Source organism: Podarcis vaucheri (genome assembly GCF_965113315.1).
Source record: "Podarcis vaucheri genome assembly, chromosome: 4".
Lineage (NCBI taxonomy): Eukaryota > Metazoa > Chordata > Lepidosauria > Squamata > Lacertidae > Podarcis > Podarcis vaucheri.
In genome coordinates this window covers 68,113,505-68,137,400 of record NC_138762.1, presented here as the reverse complement: position 1 = coordinate 68,137,400, position 23,896 = coordinate 68,113,505, and the positions used below count along the sequence as shown (strand labels likewise).

The following is a 23,896-nucleotide window of genomic DNA, read 5'->3' as shown; positions in this document are numbered from 1 at the left end:
AAAATAAGAATGAGAACAGTAACAACACAAGTTTAGTGGAACTAGTCAGGGAAAGAGCAGTAGGATCACATTGAGCTTGTCAAATACTTTCATTACAGTGATGTCTGTTGGATCAGGAAAAGGTGTGAAAGGAATACACAGGGTTAAGCCTTTGCACACAGCCATTCCAGCATCTAAGTTCACTGCCATTGGGAAGAATTGAGCAGAGCTTACACAATGAAACAGCAGCTCCTTTCCTCTGGAAGAAAATGATGCCATAGTAGCAAACAGTTGTATCAGAAGACACTGGGCTTTTTACATCAGTGCTTCTGTGAACTGGAAAAGACAGGGCAAATTACTGCTTCAGACAGATTGGGAAAAGACAATAAAATTTGCTTCTCAAATGCCAGGAATTCTGAGCATGCAAAATTCCCCCAAAGCCTCTCCTTTTCCAGAGAATAAGGCATCAACAGTTGCCCTTTCCCAGCTTTCAAATGAGTAAAAATATGATTGAAAATAAAATAATTGTATATTAATACAAATACTACACTGCAAGGTGGTGAATGCATTCCCAGAACTGGCCAACTTAAAAGGTTCTCTGTTAAACCCAAGCTGTAAGAGAGCAGTCAAGTCTGTGCCTACTTAGGTAGTTTTGAGACAGGAAGCTGAACCAGGGCTTCAGGCCACACTCAGTATGGCCCTAATTTAGCCCAACTCCCTGCAATGCAGGAATCTTTTTAGCTAATGTGGGGCTCAAACCCACGACCCTGAGATTAAGAGCCTCATGCTGTACCGACTGTGACACTGTATGCAGAGGTCAGTGGGTTTAACACAAGGCTAAGGATCTAGAACGGTGGTTCCCAATTAGCTAAGTACTGTGGACCTGCTGTTTTTCAAAAGCCAAGCCATGGACCCCCTGCTTTTAATATTTTTGATATCTCTATGGTAGTTTTTGTTATGTGAATGGTGCCACAGACCTCCACACTGCCCACCGTGCCTCCTTCACTGCCAGCAGAGATGCCAGTGGTGCTGGCATTGGTTCTCCACCGGTGGTAGCAGCAGCAGAGCAGATGGGGCACTCATGGGGGCACTGCCTCAGGGACATCCATTGCTTGAGGCGGCTGCTTCACCCCACCTCATGGGTGGGCCAGCCCTGCTTCTTACATATTTTATTTTCATTTGACGCTCACTCACTCTCCGTATCTTTATCTCAGAGAGCATCTGGATTGCACCTTGGTCATGTAACCTGAATTGCGTAAGGATGAGGCTGTACACTGTGCCTGCTGTTATGTACTGAAGTTCTCACCCTGGGCCAGTAGGGGGATACGGTAGATAGTTTTCACTCAGGTCCACATATGCAAATAAGGAATTGAAAGTGACGTCCAGTGATTGGAAAGTTGTTACTGTTGCGTTGTAGTGGAGCTCTGTATAAGCAGGCTGGCTGAACCCTTCAGTTCCGTTCTGTTCTGGCCTGTGAATAAACAAGAGCTGTTGAAGAATCGCTGTGTTGTCTGATACGTTCACCCACAACTTAACAGCTGCACCCTATGATGAACCAATTTTTAGCATCTCCCCCCACTCTGGGGCTTTCCTTTACAGAAAAGTTCATCATCTCATCAGAGCATAAGCATTGGCTTGCTGGATTTCACTAAAGCTATAGTTGGCATGCATGGTAAAGCAAATGCAATTTTAGCTGTTTCTCTGTTTTCCTATATGAAGTTTGGTTTACCACATTTCCACATCAACTTGAGGTGTGTGTGTGTGTCGGTCCATGTCCATATGAAAATTTATCAGCATTTTACTGTTAAATTATCTTAACATACACTTCTGTATCCAGTTCTATCCAATAGGCACCTCTTGCAAGCATTTCCCTCCAACACAATGCATTTCGTGTGGCATATTCGCTGGTATATTTTTATGCGCACTTCCTGCGAATATGTGCATTTTTACTGTTTTTGTGCAATACGCACATTTCCCAAAAGCAATTGTTAGAAAACTGCATTGCAGACTTTGGGCAAGTGAGAACTCTGAAGGAGAGCTGTGTTTCAATTTGCACACTGAATTCTACCCACGTGTGCCATTAGCTTCAATAAGTCATCATATCAAAATACTCACATGTTCAAAACTGGTGTATACACGTATTTGTATTTCCACTGCAATAATCAGCAGAGAACTGAGATCAGTTCATCTTGTATACTTAACTGCATCCAAATTGGCTGTAGTTCCTGTTCACCCGAGGGAAAGCTGCCTCATCCGTGCCTTGTTTATTCCATGTGTGTATGACCTTACCCTAAATGCTTAATGCAGCACTTCTCCTTGTGTTGAGAGTGGGCAGTGACAATTCCATAGTTAGCCACAGCTTAAAGAGACTGTTGAGAGGATTTCAGGCTCATTAATAACCTTTCAAAGTGTTATCTCAAAAACTATATTTACAGCTTTCCTTAAATGTCGCAACTTACTTGCTGACTTTAATGCACGCTTGTCCCATGGGTTTCTTATCCATTAAGATAGATTAAGTGACTATTTCTAATGCACAATAGTAGATTTTGTCGCCCTGCAGTTCAGCGCCCGACTGCGGCTGCCTGATACTCAACCCCTCTGAATCCCCGCTGAGAATCTAAGCTCTGTGAGCTGTGGTGAATGCATTTAATCTACATAAAAAGAACACAAATTGCATGTTAGCCTTTTTTGAGCCTAGTAATCAGCGCGGTTTACCTCATACGTTTCTCTGCACTTTGAAGAGGTTGCAAAGGATTTCCCCCTCCCTTCTCCCGCCCCATCCCTCTATCAGGTATAAGCAAAATGCTTGCCTGCTTACTGAGCCCGGTGAATGGCTCCTGTAACTTATCCATTGTTCATATTTAATGCTGACTGGAGCCCTGCTGTGCCACTGATAACAATAATATATAAGGAGGCACACGCTGTGCTATTTTATTCCTGCGCCACCTAATAATTTGAAATTAAATTTGTTAATTAAAACAGGAGCTGTTAAAATGAGGCTCCAAAATTGCCAGATTATACATATCCTCCTTCCCTCAGTGGGAAGATAACGCTTGGTTATTTATATAGTCTGCAATGCACAGAACCCCATTGACACTGTTGTCAAAAAATCCTTCATTCCACTTAGAAGTTATATTTGCATAATAAGTTTTCTTTTAATATTGAACGTACACAAGTGCACAGAAGAACAAAAAAGCACATGTAGTTTTTGTTCAGTCATAACTAAAGAGGAATAAGAAGCTGTCTGGCCCTATTTACTTTGAAGAACTCGGAGCTAAATTTCCTTCAAGATCTAATTGTAAGGCCTAAGATTTTTGCTGTCCAGGAACACAGATTTTTCTCTCCTCCACTGTTGGGCCTTTATTGTAGAAAAGCTTGTTATCTCATTACACCATATGAACATAAGCAATTGCTTGGTGGATTGGTTATCCTAATAAATAAACGTTCTCATTATATTTTGAGTGTACATTATACGTTGCAAACACCAAACATAAGAGCCAACGCTGCTGCTGTCATTTTTGAAAACTATGCATGCAAACCTCTGATAATTTTATATTCTTTGTCTCAGGGTTGTTAGGGCCTTTTCCAATGGCTTTGTTGACCTCAAAAGCCTATTATTAGACACTCAAATTACGTCAGATCACCCAGGGAAGGACATTTATGCCAAGACAGCCTAAAGGTGTATGTTTAACAAGATGGCGGCGTCATAGATTCCTGACAGCAAATGAGGATGTTTGTCCAAGTTTTTAGATGTTTTTTTCACATGTGTTGTCCAGTGATTATGTAAATAAGTTTTAACTCTGTCCAGGGGGCTCTGTGCCAAGATACTATTACAAATAATATAAAGAATAACTGGGTATTGTAAAGATGCCATCAGATCTGGTTCTTCAATATGTTATGATCAAAGGAAAAGATTTTATAAAGAACACATTGTAATCCAGCATATTTATATTTATTTAGCTTGTTTCCTGCTTCACATTTTAACAGAAATCTCTTAAGTGGTTTACATATCACTCCTACACAGTAAAATCAATATTAAATAAGGTACAATGCAAATTCCACATTCAATGTGAAAAAATATTACTACTACTATTGCGGTGGTAATCATGATTATCATCATCATCATCGTTTCACGTTTTAAATAATCAAGCAACAATAAATATATCAATCATCCTAAGTAAAATAAATGTGCATATGTAAATTGTATATGAATCATCAAAATGCACTGTAATTACAGGATATATATAGAAAATCTCATATATATCATAAATGGGGACCACACTAATATGAGTAATTCTGGTGATTATACTGTTATCTATCATCACACTACCAAGGGTGCCATCTGGGACCCCAAAAAAATAATTCAAGGAGGGGGCTGGGCCCCCTCAAAATTCTGCAGCAGCCGTTTGCGCACACCATAGGCTTGCTTGAGTCATGTGCGCAAGCCCTGCAGCGTGTGCGCATGGTGTGCTGATGTTGCACAACCCCAGCCCCCTAAATTGCAGGGGCAAGGCAGTGTGCTTGCACATTACACAAAACTAATCTAAACGCGTAACCCTGCATATTTTAACAGTCACACTCTCCTTACATCTAATACATCACTACAGCCACTCGGCTGTCACTTCAATAAAACGCTCTGTCAACGTACAGAAAAACAGCTTAATGAGAACAATCCACTACACTACGCTACACTTTGCAATGGACTGTAGCAACACAGCTCTGATCGTTTGCAGGATACTTCCAAATGCTTGAGCTTTCAAAGGAGCTTAGTCATTTATTTTGATTCAGCGAACCAATCCCTTAAAAAAGTAATACGTGTGTTGTATAGAGTAGACTTACACCTCTGCCTGCACAAATTTCCCACTCAGGCTCTCGCTCGCTCTCCTCCCACCAGACCCACCCTCTGCCTGTGCAGTTTTGAGGAGGAGGAGTTTGAATATGTGAAAAAGGCACCCAACAGGACAAGGGACACTTTTCTCTCAAAAAGGACAATCACGTTTTTCTAGGGATGGGTGGCAACCCTCCTTGCGCATCAGACAATCTGGAAGCAGGCAGAGTATGAGCACAGCATCAAAACGTAATATTTGTTTCAACCCAATGTCTGGAAATGGCCTGTCTTTAAGAAATCTTGGATTGCCACTGCATGGCTGGGAGCTATAGATAAAAAGATCCTTTTCAAGGTGAGGTCAGATCCCAATGTGACTCACCATATTCTTCAGGTTTCATAATGGATTCCATTGCTGCCAAGTGATGGCAGAATTTCAGCCTCCTGACTGGTCACAAATCATCCTGGCTCCTGATACTTGGTCTTTGTCTGCTAGTGAATCCCACACGGAGACGCTAAAAATCCAGAGTAGTTCCCCAGGTCTGTAATTGACTGTTAAGGAAACCCATATGCACCCACTGAACTGTCAGGAAGGAAAGTAAGAACAGACTACAGTGGTACCTGGGGTTACATATGCTTCAGGTTACATACGCTTCAGGTTACACACTCTGCTAACCCAGATATAGTGCTTCAGGTTAAGAACTTTGCTTCAGGATAAGAACATAAGAACAGAAATCGGGCTCTGGCGGCACGGCAGCAGCAGGAGGCCCTATTAGCTAAAGTGGTGCTTCAGGTTAAGAACAGTTTCAGATTAAGAACGGACCTCCGGAACGAATTAAGTACTTAACCTGAGGTACCACTGTACTGTGATCTACCGGTACCTACCTACCAACCAACAAATATGGAGAGTTCTAGTGAAATGTCTCCTGTTCATTCATCTCTGACCTCAGAGTTCTGGCTAAACATGTAATGCACTTTTATCGATAGCTGCATTTGTAGCTGTGCTGCTCTCAGTCTGCACATACTGCTGTTTTAAACCGGCCTTTACTGCAGCAAAAACATCAATATGGATTAACAGCATGGACATAATGCCTAAGAGGAAATCAGTGCAGCGTCAAATAAATATTGATTTACAGATCCTTATTATCAAGCTGACTAGGGAGCGGGTGACCTTTGTAGAGCACTAGAGTGAACAAGGAGATTGCAATAAAGACAGGGTTTTTAAAAATAATAATGTCAAACCTAGTGTCTTAACGCACCAGAAGAATGCAGTGTAGGCTTTGTATAGTGTATTCCACACAAGGCGGGTAGCCAGGGAATTCTTACGGATGTGGTACTCCAATAAACGTGGATGTCCCTTGTCCATAGTGGCTGCCATCTAGACAATGGGGGGGGGGAGAGAAGATACATATTTGCATCCCATGGTTTTATATAATTTTTTTGCTGCATCCATTCTCCCGACTGGATAGGCAAGTCTGTGTTTAGAGGAAAGGCAGCCAGGAAGGCTTTGGTCTGCTATAGGTGCGCTATAGGTGAAATACTTTTGAAAAACACTTCTAAACGTGTGTTCTTCTCTGCCTCTGATGTGGCTGTCTAGGATTGTGGTCAAGAGTTTCACCACTAACCCAAATGGCATTAGTAGATCTACCTGTGAATTCATTCCTTTGCTTGTCTGTGTGCACGACAACTCTGTGCACATCTACATAGATTATGCAAACTATTTATTTATTTATGTATTTATTTATTTATGAAAAAGTAGTTATTCACTACCAGGAGTCCTAAGCAAGTAATGAAAATAAAGACTGTGGTTTGCTGAGGTGCATTCCTCTCTCAAGTTCACCATGGATCAAATTTTCCATCTCATCTGTTTCCAAATGTGTCCTTAACTGAATTAATAATTCAATTTTTTATCTCTGTCCCCAACCAGAGATAAAAGAGCACAGCCAGTTAGGGGCTATGCCCTGTATGCCCACGTCTGCGAGGCGGTGGTCCAAAAGATCATGATCGACCATGTCAAAGGCTGCTGACAAATCTAAAAGGAACAGCAGTCCTGACCCGCCTCGATCCAGTTGTCTACGGAGATCATTTGTTAGGGCAACCAGAGGCGTCTTGGTCCCAAAACCAGGACAGAAACCGGACTGAATGAATGAATGAAGATGCATCAAGGCATCAGTCCTAGGTGTCTGATTCCCACCCCCACTGTCCCCAATTACATAATCACTTCATACAACAATTTACACAAGTGTAAGGAAATTGCTTTTCGCCATTGATACTGGTAAAAAGGAATATTGTTTAATAGGTTTGTTATTGCAAATTGTTCATCTAGTGCTAATGAGGAAATGGTGCGACACAAAAGCCTACAATCTTAAATACACTTCTTTGGGAATTTAAGTGGCATTTGCCCCAGAGGATGCATGGGATGATGTTGTAGATTCCGCTTCGAAAGCATCATTGTTCATTATTGACTATATGAAGGCTTTACTACTGAGCTCTGGAAGGGAACATTCACTTTCTATTATGCAAATGTAATTTCATGGTATCACACATCCATAGGACTATCTTTCTTTACTCCCCCGGCACAAAATGCATCTGCTGCGTTAATGCATTTGATATATCGTATTTGATGTGATTTCAAATGATATTTATAGTAATTTTTATAATGTCATTAACTGTCCCCAGCACATCCTCTGATGTTTCGTGTTCTCCATGTACTTTGAAGAATGGCTAACATAATTTGATTGTAAGGCAGTTTGGCTCTAACTTCACTCTTCCTAAATTAGAGATTTCTGCAATTGGCTACTATTAGCAACTTGATGCTGCTGCGATATGAGAGTCGTGTACTTTCACATACGTTTCCAGAAAAAAGAGATCAAATAACTGGATGTAATAATACACCGATGATAACCAAAAAAGGGCAGTTGAATTCAAGCACTTTAAGGAGTGGTCTGAAATTCTTCTGAACCTTGTATATCCAGGGTTGTCAACATGGTGCCCGTGGGTACGAGGGTGCCCATCAGTACCTCCTTTGGCATCTGTGAAAAATTGCAGTGCAGTGGTATGTCGGGTTAAGTACTTAATTCATTCTAGAGGTCCGTTCTTAACCTGAAACTGTTCTTAACCTGAAGCACCACTTTAGCTAATGGGGCCTCCTGCTGCCGCCGCGCTGCTGGAGCACGATTTCTGTTCTTATCCTGAAGCAAAGTTCTTTTTTTAAAAAAATTATTAACCGACCAATCAAATCAAATCACATCACATAAATTCCGAATTACAAAGCCGAATATTAATTTTTTTTGTTGGGGGGACCCATATTTCAAGTTCCGAAGGGGATTCCAATCATCTTCCAGCTCCTGCCTTAATATCCACAAATCTGTCCAAATAATGTTCATAATTCTATCCAGTCCTATCTTGCTGTTCCCACATCTCGTCTTGTTCGTATATTTTTCTTTTTTTCTTTATGATCTCTTCTGATAATCTCCTGTTATAATCCTGTGTGAATTTTTTCGTTCGTCCAATCATCATGTCAAGATGGTTTCCATATATCATCACTTTCATAAATAAAAGCACTCTTTCCATCATTAGTCTTGCAAATCTGTCGCCTTCTTTAGTCCCTCTGAGGAGGCTCACCCACAATTTGAAAACAGATCTATTCCTCCTCCCAGACATAAGTCTTTCGACAGAACTTGCCAAAATGGCGATGCTATTTTTTGCTGCGTCATTCCAAAGCTCTTATACTTTCCACAATCTCCTTAAAACATGCTTTGGTTAGAAAATTATCTCCATACAGACTTAAATCCTCAGCTTAAGTCATTTAAACGGCATTTCTGACTTGTGACTTGGGGGGGGGGATTCTTGGTTAATCACATAGAGAAAAGAAAGGAAAGTTTTTTTTGTTTTTTTTTTTGTGGACTTCCGGTTCCGGACGCGAGCAGTGAGGAAGCGCAGAAAGCTAGCTCTCGGCTTTCTGGGCGCTGTGGAAGTGTGGGGGAGACGCAAGGGCGCAGCGCACCCCCGAAACCTCAGGGGGGGAACCCTTGGGGGTGAGGCAACCCGCAGCGTGGACGCGGTCGTCTTAGCCTTTCTGGCAAAGACAGAGAGAGCGTGAAAGATCGGCGACCGCCAGCGCAAATTGGGAAGTGCCGATTCCACAGCGAAACGCCTGGAGCTTCAACTGCGAAAGCGTTGGAATTCTCTTGAGATAGAACGGGGTCTCCAGTGTGAGAAAAGGTTCTTCTTTGCTCAAAGCGCTTACTAGTTAAGCGCGCAGTTGGTGAGAAGCTAGGAGACGTCTGGGTATTTTTTTTAAACTTTTGTTTGCTATTTCGGGATTTTCTTCAGCAGCGGAGTCAAGATGGCGCAGAAAGAGAGTCGCAGGAGTGAGGAGGTTAGTAATCAGTCTGACTGAATGAGTTAGAACCGAACTGAGAATAAATATAGACCACAAGGATTTTTATTGACTATATTAAACTACTACACTAGATAAACACAACGCCTATACGGACGCTACTAAGGTATACTAAACAAGTTCAACGCTACTCTTGGGACATAAACTGTGATTAACGCTTCTTTTAAGTCCTCCGGAGAGGCTCCTTCTTTTGGTTACGTTGTTGTTTTTCTTGACTTTTCTTTTCTTCAATGCTATTGACTCCCTTGCGGACATATATCCAGATAAGTTGGTAAGAACACGACAAGGGAGATGCGGCAAGGGTTTGATATGTGATTTGCGACCTGAGTCATATAAAAGACATTCCAAGCAGTGACGCCAACAGCTGATTTGGGTGCTACTCTAAGCCATTTTAAGAAGCTGGCTTTTAACGGAGAAACTAGGCATTGAGCCTAACCAACCATACAGAGCACTCTTCAGCGACTGGGTCTGAATGAGGAGTGTCGGAAGCTTTCGAAGCGTCGGTGTATATTAACCAGGACTGAGCTTGAATGTATTGGGGGAGAAACGGTGCAGGACAACTACGCGTTTAAGAGCAAACCTACCCTTCCCCTGACCTTCTACCCTTTCTCCTTTCTCTCCTTCTCCTCTTATTGGATGTTGAGTGGGACGCAGGTGAGAGCAGGTAAAGGACCTGGAGAGGACTAAGAGAAGCAAAAGAGAAGGTCAAGGCCTGTGAGCGGATTAAGTGACTAAGCGCCATTTTCTGGATTGGCATCTTCCCCACGGTTTTCCCTTTTCTCTCCCCTTATCTTTTGCATCCCTACATTTCTTGTAGTTAAGAGAGTATCCCGGGGAATTGCGGCCTCGCCAGGGCCCATATATGCTGATACGTGTTCATGTGCTTAGGTGTTTATGTGCTTAGGTGTTTATATACAGGGGCAGAAGGTACTGCCAGATTAGATTCATTATAGGTTATCCCGGGTGAACGCTCCTTGAGAGGAAAGGAGGAAGGGTTGGGAGGGGGGAGTGTTATAAAGAATGATGGGGAAGGAGGGGAAGGACCTTAAGAGAATGGGCGGGACCCCAGGAGAAAGAAAGGCATCGCGTCAGGAGGAGATTAAAGATCTAGATAGCTTATGGATCAAAATAAAGGAAGAATTTAAACAAAATGAAACACATATGGAAAACAAGCTAGGGGATATGCAAGACCTGATTGACAAAAAAATAGAGGAGGCAGTAGGAGAACTCTCATCCAAAATTCAAGATCTGTCAGTAAAATCCAAAATGATTGAGGAGTCCAATAAGAAATTACAGAAAGAAATGAGGGAACAGAAAAGAGAAACGGGGAGGATGAGGGAGGAGTTGGGCGAAATAAATAAGGCACAGGACAAGATTTGGGATAACCTTGCTATGGCCGACATGCGACAAAAGCAGCTCCACTTAAAATTCAGAGGGGTGGTAGAAGAAAGAAATGAAGATGTAAGAAAGAAAATGACTAAGGAGCTCTCTAATTGGTTGGGTTTGGCAGAGGAAGAGGTAGCTTTAACGATCGATAATGCATTTAGAATGTCTAGACCCCAGCATCTAAAAACTAACAAATTTTTGGGAGACTGTCTGGTGATATTCAATTCCCTTGAAATGAGAAATTTAATATTAAGGACGAGTTACCGTAACAAACTTAGAATTGAAGGGAGGCCCATTATCATTTATAAAGAGATTCCAATTAGATTATTAAGAAAAAGAGAGGGCTACAGACAAGTGGTCGCGGCTCTAAAGAGAAATGGAATAGAATATAGATGGGAGTTCCCAGAGGGGATTTCTTTCTTTTATAAAGATAAGAAATTTAAACTAATGGACATACAAGAAACAGAGAAGTTTCTAAGAAGATATGAAAAAGAGTTAGGAAGGACAGAATATAGAGTACGAAGTAAAGAAGAGGTGAGAGGGAATGGGCGAGAGAGGAAGGAAGAGAGGGAGGGAAGTGTGAAAGGCCAAGGAGAGAGGGGGTTAGACTCTGGAGATGAAGATGAAGAAGCCGCAGTGGGAGAAGGGGCGGTTGAAGAGGAGGGGTTCCTAGGAAGCAAAGGCATCGGTTTTTAACTTGAATTTTGATTTGAGGTAAAGCAGTTAGGGAACTAAGACAATGTTGGATACCTTAAAATTTTTATCATGGAACGTGAATGGGTTGAATGAGAAAATTAAAAGGAATAAAATCCAAAAAGTTTTGAGAAATAAAAAATACGATGTAATTTGTTTTCAGGAAACCCATATTGCAGAGAGACATAAACATATTTTGGTGAATAAAAACTTAGGAATGGAATTTGTAAACTCGGAGGTAAACAAAAAAAAAGGAGTGGTAATCTATGCTAAAGAAAGGTGGGAACCAAGACTAATCTGTAAAGATGAAGAAGGTAGAATACTAGGTATTCAATTAAATTTTAGAGGGGAAAGAATTAACGTGGTGTCGGTCTATGCACCAAATACAAACAGAACTGAGTTCTTTGGAAAATTAGAAAGTATGTTGTTGGAATTGGAACCGTATAAGTTAATTTTGTTGGGAGATTGGAACGGGGTCCCAATACCGAGTATAGATAGAAGTGAGAACCAAAGGAACGTAAACAGGGGGAAGCTCCCTAACTCATTTAATGAGTTAGTGGAAAATTTAGATCTAATTGACATCTGGAGGCATCGGAACCCCACAACAAAACAGTTCACTCATTACTCAGAGCCACACCAGAGCTGGGGTAGGATCGACCAGATATGGGTGACCAGGGCTATGGTATGGAGAGTTAAGAGATGTGAGATATTACCCAGGACCCTGTCGGATCACTGCCCCTTGACCTTGGAAATTAAAAACGAATTGAAAGGGCAGCTCAGGTGGAGGATGAACGAATATTTATTTGAAAATGAGGAAGTACTGGATATGGCAAAAAAAACTTTGAGAGATTATTTGGAGATGAATCTAAATAGAGATACCCCAATAGAGCTGGTTTGGGATGCTGGTAAGGCCGTCCTAAGGGGCTTTCTAATACAACAAAATAGCTATAGAAAGAAGTTAAGGGAAAAAAAGAAGGATGATATTTTAGCACAATTGAGAGACTATGAAAGAAGACTTGCTTTAGATCCGACGGACGAAATAACCAATCAAACGGTGAGGGTGCTGCGGTCCCAATACTCAGCTATTCTGAATCTAGAGGTAGAACAGAAAATTAAATTTACGAGACAGAAATATTTTGAGTCGGCAAATAAAATGGGGAAGTTACTTGCTTGGCAGCTTAGGAAAAGAAGGAAACAAAATGTGATTAATAAACTTATAATAGATGAAAGGGTAATAGAAGATCCAGAGGATATTGAAAACAGGTTTGTTGCCTTCTTTGAAAAGCTGTATGAAAAAGGAGAAGAGAGCAGTGTAGAAATAGAGAACTATCTAAATCGAGAAGAAAGGAAATTCATTACGGAAGAGGACTGTATATATCTAAATAATGCGGTGTCTGTAAAAGAGGTCCGGGACGCTATTAATAAAATGAAGAACGGGAAGTCCCCCGGTCCGGATGGCCTACCGGCAAAATATTATAAAAAAATGATAGATCTATTAGTGCCGGTACTAACGGAGGTAATTAATAATACTCTCCGAGAAGGGAGGATTCCTAGCTCCTGGAAGGAGGCGTATATTACATTAGTCCCTAAGACCGAAAGCGAAAAGACAGATTTAAAAAATTATAGGCCAATCTCATTATTAAATTGCGACTATAAGATCTTCGCAGACATTATGGCAAGCAGACTCAAAAAATTACTAAATAGATATATACATAGAGACCAAGTGGGATTCTTACCGGGTAGACAATTGAGAGACAACGTCCGGCATGTATTAGATATTATGGAGTTTTTAGAGGCAAGACCAGATGTCCCAGCGGCCCTTATCTTTGTCGATGCAGAAAAAGCTTTTGACTGTGTGTCTTGGGAATTCCTGCTACAAAAACTCGACAAGGTGGGTATAAGAGGCCCCTATCTGAAGGGTATCAGGGCAATCTATAAAGAGCAGCAGGCCAGGTTGATTGTTAATAATAATTTGACTAAGTATTTTCCGATTATGAAAGGTACAAGGCAGGGCTGCCCTTTGTCACCCTTATTGTTTATTTTGGTGTTAGAAACAGTCGCAAATAAAATAAGAACGACCCCGAGCATTAAGGGTATAAGAATTGGAGAGAAAGAGTACAAATTAAAAGCTTACGCAGATGACCTAGTCTTTTTCCTCGAGAACCCATCTGAAACCACCAGTAAGGCGATAGAACTTTTGGAAGAGTATGGCAAATTATCCGGATTCAAGCTAAATAGGGGGAAAACTAAAATACTAACAAAGAACCTTACCGCACAAGAAAGAACACAGTTAGAACAACAGGTGAATATTAAAGTAGTAAATAAGGTGAAATATCTGGGAATTTGGTTGTCCCCAAAGAATATTAATTTGGTTGAGGATAATTACAATAAATTATGGAAGGAAATTAAGAAAGATATGAACATCTGGCGTAGATTGAATCTATCTTGGACCGGGAGGATGGAATCGATTAAGATGTGTATCCTCCCGAGATTGCTATTCCTGTTCCAGAACTTGCCAGTCATAAAAGGCACCACCTGCTTTAAAAATTGGCAAAAGACCCTGACCAAATACATTTGGCAAGAGAAGAAACCCAGGGTGAAACTTAAATATTTGATGGATGCTAGGGAAAGAGGGGGTTTTGGCGTACCGAACCTAAGGCTCTATTATGAGGCGGCATGCCTACTATGGATAAAGGACTGGGCCTCCCTGAAAGATACTGATCTATTAGACCTGGAAGGGTTTGATTTAAGATTTGGGTGGCATGCCTACCTTTGGCAGGGAAAGGACAAGGTCCATAGAGGATTTACTAACCATATAATTAGGGGATCACTCATAGAAGTTTGGAACAGGAAGAAAAATGTGATTGAACAAAATACTCCCTGGTGGCTTTCACCCGTGGATATCATTAAAATAAAGAAATTAAATATGACCGGTAAAAGATGGACTTATGAGGATTTATTAATTAAAACAGAAGAAGGGTGGAAATTAAGAACACAGGATGAATTGAAAGAGAAGATTAAGGATTGGTTCCACCTTCACCAAGTTAGTGCAATATGGAGGGAACATAAGAGAATAGGTATGGGAGAAAATAAATCAAGATACCAAACCGAGATTATGGAGAGTAATAGCAAATTACTGTCTAAGATGTATAGGCAATTGCTGGAAAGTGAAAATAAAGAAGTGTTAATTAAAGAAGTAATGATTAAATGGAACAAAGATCTAGGATATGAGATAGGATATGACAAATGGCAAATATTATGGAAAAAAGGGATGAGATTTACCGTATGTGCTGACTTACGTGAGAATATGTATAAGATGATGTACCGCTGGTATCTGACCCCAGCAAGACTAGGGAGAATGTATAGAACAGCAGATAATACCTGCTGGAGATGTAAAGATAAGGTGGGGACTTTCCTCCATATCTGGTGGACCTGTGAGGAAGTGAAGGGTTTCTGGGGTCAAGTTTATGAGGAGTTAAAGAAAATTTTGAAGTATAACTTTCCCAAGAAGCCTGAAGCGTTCCTCCTAGGGATGATAGGAGAAGAGATAAAAAAGACAGATCAGACTTTCTTCCAATACGCCACCACCGCTGCGAGAATTCTAATAGCAAAGAATTGGAAATCTCCAGAAATACCTACAATGAGAGAATGGCAGGAGAAAGTATATCAATACCTGGAATTGGCGAGACTTACACAATATATTAGGCGAGATAAACCGATAAAAAAGATAGAAGAATGGTCTAAATTCATAAGCTACCTTGAGATTAATTTGAGAATTAATAACTTAACAGTAGATGATGCTTAACTCCTTCGACATATAAAGATAAATGAAAATAACTGCAGATGATAAATGTAGAATATTTAACCCAAAGCTGAGGTTAATGGAAGTCAACTGTATGTAAGGGAATGATTGAAAGTGGTTTACTTTGTGATGTTTGGTTTTTTTTTTTTTTTCTTTTTTCTTTTTCTTTCTCTACTTTTTTTTTGTTATTCCTCTTTTTTAGAAGCATGTGTTTTAATGTGCTATTTGTATTGTATTTTTTTTTTTTACGATACAATCACTTTTGTATGAGAAAGTATACCTGATTGCAATAAAGTTTTTCAATAAAAAAAAAAAAAATTTAAAAAAAAAAAAAAGAAAGAAAGGAAAGTTTTTTCCCCTCCCCCATCCAGTCCCGTTGCCGAACATACCGAGCCTTGGTGTGTCTTCTCATGATTTATTCCTGTTCCTCCGACCCGTCTTGTTTCTCAGAGATCTCTTCAGTTAGCAGTCTTTACTCCCCATTCTTCCTTGAAATATGTGCATTAGCTTCCTCCTAATTGTTTCTTTTGAAGTTGCTGCAGCTAGAGGCGCGAATCAGAGACAGCGTCCAGGAGCGCCGAAATCCGCACAAGGGCTTTCTGCCTAGTGCCCCCACCCCCTCAAATTCGGGGGTGGTATAGGGCACAGCAGGCAAGGGCAGTCCCCCCCCCCACACGCTTGGGGGGGCGGGAGGCTGTTTACTCCCATCACAGCCTCTTAATTACCTCGTGTGGGTCGGAGAGATGTTATTGTCAGCCATCTTCTGATGCGCCCCTAGTGGCCCCCCGGAAACAAAGTTCTTAACCTGAAGCACTATTTCTGGGTTAGCAGAATCTGTAACCTGAAGCGTATGTAACCTGAAGCGTATGGCAACCCGAGGTACCACTGTAAATATTTTCTTTAAAAATCCACAATACAGAAGAGTTTGCTTCTTCTGCTCAGTTCCTGTTTACACTGCTTCAGCCTCACCTACGCTGAACAGCTCCCTTCAATAAGCTCACATTTCATTGGATGCCAGGATTTGATGCCCACCCACCCATCTGTTCTGAATAGAGGAGAGATGCAAAGAGCTTTTCTCTGTGAGTGAACAGGGTGGCAGCAGATGTAATTGCCTCCCCCCCAGTTGAAGGGGTGAGGGGCAGGGTCATGCCTGCCTCATTTTGTGGTCTGCCTTTTTTCTTCCTTTTTTTAAGATGTGGCAGTCTTTATGTCATGTCCTATGGCAGCCAATTTGTAATGGGCACTCATTGCACTTCCTTGAATCCCCAGTTGGTCATATTTGCTAGGGATGATGGGAGTTGTGGTTCAGCAACATTTGGAAGGACAAATGTTCTCTACTCTTGGTGCATGGGATTGCGGCCTGAAGATGATGGTACATGAATAAGACCTTTATTTTATTTTACAGTGGTACCTCGGGTTAAGAACTTAATTCGTTCTGGAGGTCTGTTCTTAACCTGAAACTGTTCTTAACCTGAAGCACCACTTTCGCTAATGGGGCCTCCCGCCACCGCCATGCGATTTCTGTTCTCATCCTGAAGCAAAGTTCTTAACCTGAGGTAATATTTCTGGGTTAGCGGAGTCTGTAACCTGAAGCGTATGTAACCTGAGGTACCACTGTATTTTTAAAATCAACATGCAGCCTTCAGCCTTCAGTTAAGTTATTGTAGTAAGAGGTTTAACACACTGCAATTCAACAGTTGAATTTAGGATTTGGAATGCAAGGTCCCTTCTTTTGCCAGCTTATTTCTTTTACACACACACACACACACACATGTACATTATAAGCAACACAATGACAAGACCTGGAAAGACAAGCTTTGCCGTATTTCTCTGATTGGGGCATGCTTTTGTAATGTGACCTTGCAGCCTGCCAGTTGGTCTGTAGCGCAAAATAGGCACAGACCTTGGAAATAAGACAGCAGGTGCAAGTTAATTAAATAAGGGAACCATGCTGCTTTGTGCTGGAAGAGAGCATGCACCCTGCTCACCTCCCACTGTTATATTCACACTTCCTTGCGAGATGTTAAGGTTTTTCTTATATGGAAGATGTTGCATCCATAGGGCAAAGGGAAGAAGGGAGGAGGGCCTGTTTGGGCGCAAGCCAAGAATGCTCACTTAGCCAGCCAGTCTGATAACATCTGTGTGTCAAGGCAAGAGAGAGAGATTGCAGGCCCCATCCCGATCCTGTATAGATATCTCTTTTTAATAAAACTTTATTATTTTTTCCATCTTGGGAGAATAAAACAAGCAATATGCAGAGCATTTTCAATCAAGTTTAGTTAAACTGCAAAATGTGCATTCCAAAAAGGAAATGTCTCACAAAAGAAGCGTTCAATTTCTACCATCCAACATCCACAAAATTTAGAAAAAGACACTATTATTTATTACCTTGGAAAAGGACATTATTATTATTAAGCCCCTTCAGCCCAATCCTATCCAGAGTTAGTGGTCCCTATTAAAATCAAAGGGGTTAGGCATACCTAATACTACCCAGGCTCGTGTTGTTTATAGTCAAGAAAATCCAAAAGTGATATATCTGGAAATGTTTTCTAACATCATTCCTTAGGCTTAAGATCATGTATACGAAGACATGTCAATGCTTCACCTACGTCCTATGCCATCCTTCATATTTGCTCCGCCCAAGGTAAATATTTCAAAACAACCCCAACTAGCCTTTGTTCTGTCTGTACGAAAGTGAACCAAAAATATAGTTCTTGCTCAGGAACAGCTAAAAAAGAAAAACACTGATATTAACTATATTGCAAACACTTTAATTTATGTGATGATGATGATGATGATTTATTTGTACCCCACCCATTTGGCTGGGTTTCCCCAGCCACTCTGGGAGGCTTCCAACAAATATTAAAAATATATTAAAATGTCACACATTAAAAACTTCCCTAAAGATGGAAATGTAATTCAGTGTGCGCCCCCTGCCCTGGGTTCTGTGTGGAAGTGCTCTTGTAGCCCACTTGGTATGAGAGGCTGGACTGCCTTGCACTAGAGCTTCAACATTTACTGACAGCCTTCTGGGCAGAACTGCTGATTCTAGTTTTAATTCTGTGACCCTCAATCGCTTCATCTCGGTATACCTCAAAAACCACCTCCTTCCCTCTGTCCTATTGGGATTTCTGACCTCTGTAGCATTTGCAGCTTTTGTATTAATGGTGCACCAGTTTTTCCAACAAGGAGGCAGCTGCTTATGATGGTACTATGACAACTGTGTCTGGAGTCTGTTCTATGAAATTAACCTATGGTCTATATGATTCAATTTTAATGTTTTTATGTATGTGCTTATTCTTGCTGTGTAGTCAGCAGGCAACACAAAGCTAATGTACTTTAATGCTCTTTTTTAAAAAAAAACAAGCCAAAGAGCTGCTCATTTTGAGGTTATATGACAACCTTTATGCTCCATTTGCAACAGATTTAACACACCAGCAAAGCAAACAAAAGCAGTTTTGTTTTCTTTGCAGTTTCCAGTCTTTTGTCTCCAAAGAATTCCAGTCCTTAGTAGTTATGGTTGAAGGTTTTCCCTGCTCTTAGGGATGCTCTTTATGATTGGTTTAAATAATGGAGAGAGAGAGACAAGAGAGCACGTATATTGTCCATGATCATTTTGAAAGGCCACACCAAAGAAGAGATTATATTTAAAAAGCAGCTAAAATTGTGGAAGCCTACCCTTCTTATTTCAGTAATATAGCAACTGCGAGTCAGTCTAAAAATACCCTCCTGGCACAATGGAAGTGAATCTCTCTCTCTCTCTCTCTCTCTCTCTCTCTCTCTCTCTCACACACACACACACACACACACACACACACCAATGAGAAATTGCTTATTCATGCCCTCAAGAAGTTCTAGTTAACAACACTGAACAAACGCCAGATTCTCTAAGTGACAGTTACATGTGCAGCTTTTTCTAATTCACAATGTTCAATTTACTTCTCAAAAGCTGCCAAGACGAAACATCTAAAGTTTGGGGAATATAGCCACGTCATCTACTTATTTATTTTTCACTCTTCCTCTGATTACACAGGAGTTTTGTGCCTGTAGCTTCACCCTTGATGGGCTTTTCTAGGAGCATTTTGTAGTGGGAAAATCACTCCCATCATGCCTTTGTTAAGAGAATATGCTTCTACAGTGGTACCTCGGGTTAAGCACTTCATTCGTTCCGGAGGCCCATTCTTAACCTGAAACTGTTCTTAACCTGAAGCACCACTTTAGCTAATGGGGCCTCCTGCTGCTGCCGCACCTCCAGAGCACGATTTTTGTTCTCATCCTGAAACAAAGTTATTAACCCAGGGTAATATTTCTGGGTTAGCGGAGTCTGTAACCTGAAGCGTATGTAACCTGAAGCATATGTAACCCGAGGTACCACTGTATAGTAATCTAGGGAGCATTCCATCTGAGACAATAATTGGCAAGACTGCAACACCACCGGCACCTTTCATCCTCGCAATGTTTCCAGAACTTCATTGTTATTTGGTGTCTGTGTTTCCCTACTTGGTTTCTCTATGCAGATGTCAGCAGTAAACATGCACTATGTAAAACCTATGAATGAAGCTTTCGTTTTCACCCAGTTTTTTTGTTGTCTGGTCTCCTTTGATTAATCTTACCCATCATGTTAGTAAAAGACATTTGTAATGATAAAGATTCCAAACCGATTTGCAAGAGTTGAATGGGTTTTCAGAGGAAGTTGCATTTGGGTTGCCCTTGTATTATAATGTTATTTAAAAAAAAGAAATTTAGATCATGGGTCACTTGCTTCTTTTGCTTGGGCTATGTACTCTGATGAAATATAGGAATAAATTCATAAAGATACAATGTGCCTAGGGATGATTAGGGCACCATGCGAAAGGTTGCCGTCTTCTAGCCTCAATTTTTGAGGAATGGATGTGACATTTAAATTGTATATCATTTCAGTCATAACAAATTTATTTATATCATGTGTTACTGGGATCGTTTTTACATACATTATTTGTTTGATATATTATGAGCTATTTGGATCACTCTGTATTTGCATCATAATGTAATGTCATGTGCCATCACCATGACATTAGCTGCTAGGCGCAATGAATATTACTCATTTAGAGGCTATGCTGATTGTAGGAGCTGTCACATAACAGTTCACTAGTGCCGGTATACTCTGAGATTTCATGCATTGGTTTTGAAGGGTTTTTATATACAGGGATGGGGAAATTATAAACTGATGGACTAATGCAAATCTAGACCATGAAATGGAACTCTCATTAATTTACATGTAAGATTTTTCACAGTGAGCCATTTATACATATCGGGTAAAATGCTGTGTATAATTATCACTTTAGAAAAATGATTGCCAATAAATAAGTGTCCTAAATAATAAAATAGCAGCAGTTTAAAACTGGAGCTTCTCCTACGCATTGCAATGAGATTGGGGTTGGACTAAATGGGTTTTTGGAGACTCCTCCTGCCTTTTGATTTTACAGCTGAAAATACGGGATTTTGCAGGAATAGGGGGCTGTTTCTTTGTGACATAAATATCCCTTGCTTCGTCAGTTAAGTACCCACTTTGTATTATAAGCCAGGGCAATGGGTTCCTACAGAAAGTAAATAGCTGGAGATCCTTCTGGTCAGTTAGCACAAAGGGGCATCTCTTTCTTGCCTTGCCTTGCCTTGCCCTCCCCTGTCTGGAGGTGACATCAGCCAGGTGTCTGTCTGTGTGTAAGAAAGTGAACAATAGCTAGGCAGTCTTGAAAGTGAGCCTGAAAAGAGAGATGGCTGACTTCCTCTCTGTAATAATTGAATGCTATGCCATTGGGGGGTTCCCCTAGAAAGCTTACTTTTATTTGTATTTAAAACCTTTCCAGGTCACTTCTCTTGGTAATGCCCATCCAAGGGGTCTTGCAAAAAAAAAAAGCTGTTGGAAGTGCGACAGCAGAGATCATTCAATTTGTAATGTAGGGGCTAATTCTGTTATTAGTAAGCCAGCTAACCATTATTGATGTCACATTATTACTGTCACACTCTTCTTTTCAGAAAGTTGTGTGCTGACCGAGAAGGTATTTTTCACTTACTGTAGTTTCACTCATCTCAAAATTCAGACTCTAATTAGCCCAGCACAAATTTTCAGCAGAGGCACACGGAAGTGATTTGGATGTGTATAGGCGGCCAATGTCAACCGACAAACCATCTGGGCATCATCTGGCCTTATTTCATCAATCAGAACGTCATTGGGTGGATTCTTTTTTTGGAGGGCAATTTCAATATCAATGTCAAATTTAGCCTGGGGGGGGGGGATGCACACCCTTGCCCTATAGCCTGTTGTCGCTGGCGGACAAACCAATACAAAAGCCTTCTTCACTTCTTTGTGTGAGGTGATCCTTTGCTTGTAATACTCATGCCATTAGGTAATGGCATTCATTTGGTGACAAATATTTCATAGGGCTTTGCTTGGTGGAAGCAACAGCTGTTATGACTGAGCACTTGCGACATGACAAGCAACAATTCTCTTTGAAAAGTTATGGTAAATGGTTTAATTTGAAGACTCCAGCTTCACTACACTATTAAAAAATAATTGCTTCCTGATGCTGCATCAAAAATCCAGATGATCTAGAAGAATATATATTCTAGCCTTCCAAGTAAATCTCTCCCAGCAATTTGTAAAGAGGTGTTTAAAAAACAAAAGCAGAAATAGTAAATGAGCAACCAAAACAATGACAATTGTTTCATTAGAATGGTGTTTCAAGTATGTTATGAAGATGGATGGGTGACTAAGAAAAAGTGCACCTTGAAAACACCTCATTGACACAAATACTTCTCTCACACACTCACACATACACCATCACACACAGGCTGTGATTCCTGAGCTTCCCCCTCTATATTTTTTTACAACAGCAATTGCCAAATGGCCCAGGTCCATGATTTCCTGCATTGGCAAATGAAACTGCTTTCCCAGGGGACAATTGGATTGCCTTTGACTTCAGTAAACAGTTAAATACATAAGCAAATTCACTATAGCATCTCTCTTCAGAAAGAACATGTTTTTTCCCCCATGAAAGATTACAATTGATGCAGGAAGGCCAGTTGACTCGTAAATTGGAATCCATGTCCCAGTCATATTTCTGGCTGGCAAAGGAAGCCATTGTTGGCTCATGCAGTCGGCTCATGCTTCCCTGAACAGCTCCCTAAATATATGTCTTGTGCTATGAATATTAGATAAAGCTTCTGAGCTGCTACTTCTTGGCTGAGCAAGCCATGGTGGCTGCGAGTTTGCTACCAAGCTAGATTCAAGGTTCTTGTGTTAAATCACAAAACCTTAAAATAACTTGGGCCTAATGTGATGTAAGAACCACTTGATTCCCTGTGCTCCGCCTCAGCCAGTGAGACATTCTTTTGGTGGTCCCCCACCCACCTGAAGTTCAGTCTGCCTTTATCAAGGACTGAGCCTTTAGTGTGGCAGGTCGTGCCCTGTGGAACTCATTGCCACAAGAGGTAACGATGTCCTTCCTGCTTTCTTTTAGTTGTCTTTTAAAAACTATACTATTTTGGAATGTGTGTTTTTTATTTAAAAAGACCCCAACCCAACTAGTTTTCAAAGTTGTTTTGATTCATTGTAGTGATATGTCGTTTACATTGTATGCCACATGTGCTTTTTATGAATGTATATAGATAAATATATTCTCTTCTGGCTGTTTGATAGCTGTCAGCTGCTAGTATGTCTTAGGGATTACACTGTACATATAAGTTTTTGAGTCCTGCTTTCTGATTCTTTTCAGGCCTGCTTAGTTAGGCCTGCATTCTTTTTCCCACCGTATTTTCTACTAGTCTATTTTTATAACTTCCAAGCTAGTCTGTCAACATGTAACAGAAGTGTTACATTATGTGTGAACAATTTATATAAGCTGCGGGTGCTCAGCTTGCTTAACACTGAAGGTCACATAAGAGAATCATCAGTACCTGACGTGTTACTCTGATCATCCTCACATTTTATTAATGCATATTAACAGCTGTATGACCAAAACAGGTTTCAAAATACTTTTTAATATATTTGAAAATTAATAACATGTGCAATATATGTTGGACAAATTCCTGGACTCATCATTGCAAGTTATCACCAAATCTTTTATTTTCTTGCCAGAACCACATAAAATCTTTACGAACTCCCATAGTTTCATTTATATGAAATGCTTGATGAAAACACACATATTGGACTTGATGGTCAGATATAGGGAAGCTGAGAAGATGTTTGTATCTAATGTATGTTGGTGTTTCTACGATTGGTCTCTCCCAAGTGATACAACTCACTCAGTGCAAGAGTGTGTCTGTTGGCCTGATGAGTGAAGGGAAAGGATGCAAGTTGTCATACCCTTAGTATGACCTGTCCTTTACTCTACTTCCCCATTAAAAAGGAAGGGGAAGAAACTCTCCTTGCCCCCTAATGGGAAATTATGAATGTGCTTGGAGTTAAATTACTATATAATTCATGGTTTACTGGAGTATATAAAAGCATTTGCTCCAGAGATGAAAAGCTTTGAGCCATGGTATATTTTCTGGGAAGACTGTTGTTTCTCATCATTTATGTTATTTTGTTAACATGCTTTTAAAGAGAAAGTTTCCTTTTTAAAACCGAACTCTTGTATTTGGCATCCTGTATCCATTTACCTTTGTCATTTTATATTATGCTGTTTCTGGCGTAAGTCCCTTTCTTCCTTGGGATTTCCTTCTTTTCTACTTAAAAGAATCTGGCATACTGTGGGCTCCTACAGCATTGAACCAGGAATGGTCAGCCTTCCAGAAATCAAGATTGCATGCAAGGCAGTTAAGTCAGAGT

The 23,896-nt window shown here is 40.6% G+C and overlaps 2 protein-coding genes and 1 long non-coding RNA gene across 4 annotated transcripts in view; 1 reads left to right on the top strand and 2 right to left on the bottom strand.

Moving 5' to 3' along the window:
- The window catches only part of SCML2 (Scm polycomb group protein like 2), a 161,288-nt gene that overhangs the window by 37,926 nt on the left and 99,466 nt on the right, over positions 1-23,896 (bottom strand). The window lies entirely within an intron of this gene.
- LOC309530967 lies at positions 32-3,787 on the bottom strand. 2 transcript variants are annotated; one of them, XR_014218992.1, is made up of 4 exons: positions 3,519-3,787; positions 2,439-2,630; positions 2,095-2,348; positions 32-315 (listed from the first exon to the last, which is right to left on the bottom strand). It is a non-coding gene; the product is annotated as an uncharacterized lncRNA (long non-coding RNA). The 2 variants fall into 2 exon arrangements; XR_014218991.1 differs by having other exon boundaries at positions 2,095-2,630.
- Positions 17,666-23,896, top strand: part of RAI2 (retinoic acid induced 2) — a 47,788-nt gene continuing 41,557 nt past the window's right edge. The window contains exon 1 of the mRNA XM_082220892.1: positions 17,666-17,731. The gene's annotated coding sequence lies outside the window, so the exon portion shown is untranslated. The remainder of the gene's footprint in view (positions 17,732-23,896) is intronic.